Genomic DNA, 1,191 nt, shown 5'->3' with positions numbered 1-1,191 from the left:
CCCCAAGTCTCGGTAGCCCGGTGGTTCGCGCACTTGCCCGGCAACTTTGAGGTCCCAGGTTCGAGTCCCTATCGAAGCTTTTTAAAAACTTTTTTNTTTGCTAAGTCCAACACCGTCTGCTGTATCATTGTAAGTATACAAAAGAGGTCTGTGAACTCTAGAATGGCTGAAAACTAGCTGAAACCAAATCGGACACATTAACCCCTTCGGAGCCACTGGGGTATAAATTGTTTCGGGCCCATTTAAACCCCCGTGTTATTCTTTTTTCCGGACCATTTTGTGTTGAGAAGATGCGCAACGAAGTGCTCTTTCATTTCATATGCGGAAACCATAGCTTGGAACAAGCTTTAACCCTTTCCTGAGCTAACCCTAATTGGTTTTTCAAAACTAGGGTTAACCCAGGCTTAACCCTAGGGTTAACCCTCGCTAACCCCAAGTCTCGGTAGCCCGGTGGTTCGCGCACTTGCCCGGCAACTTTGAGGTCCCAGGTTCGAGTCCCTATCGAAGCTTTTTAAAAACTTTTTTTTTTGCTAAGTCCAACACCGTCTGCTGTATCATTGTAAGTATACAAAAGAGGTCTGTGAACTCTAGAATGGCTGAAAACTAGCTGAAACCAAATCGGACACATTAACCCCTTCGGAGCCACTGGGGTATAAATTGTTTCGGGCCCATTTAAACCCCCGTGTTATTCTTTTTTCCGGACCATTTTGTGTTGAGAAGATGCGCAACGAAGTGCTCTTTCATTTCATATGCGGAAACCATAGCTTGGAACAAGCTTTAACCCTTTCCTGAGCTAACCCTAATTGGTTTTTCAAAACTAGGGTTAACCCAGGCTTAACCCTAGGGTTAACCCTCGCTAACCCCAAGTCTCGGTAGCCCGGTGGTTCGCGCACTTGCCCGGCAACTTTGAGGTCCCAGGTTCGAGTCCCTATCGAAGCTTTTTAAAAACTTTTTTTTTTGCTAAGTCCAACACCGTCTGCTGTATCATTGTAAGTATACAAAAGAGGTCTGTGAACTCTAGAATGGCTGAAAACTAGCTGAAACCAAATCGGACACATTAACCCCTTCGGAGCCACTGGGGTATAAATTGTTTCGGGCCCATTTAAACCCCCGTGTTATTCTTTTTTCCGGACCATTTTGTGTTGAGAAGATGCGCAACGAAGTGCTCTTTCATTTCATATGCGGAAACCA

Source organism: Lottia gigantea (assembly GCF_000327385.1).
Source record: "Lottia gigantea unplaced genomic scaffold LOTGIsca_53, whole genome shotgun sequence".
NCBI classification, from domain to species: Eukaryota; Metazoa; Mollusca; class Gastropoda; family Lottiidae; genus Lottia; species Lottia gigantea.
The sequence above is the reverse complement of the archived record's forward strand: the minus strand, read 5'-3'. Positions refer to the sequence as shown.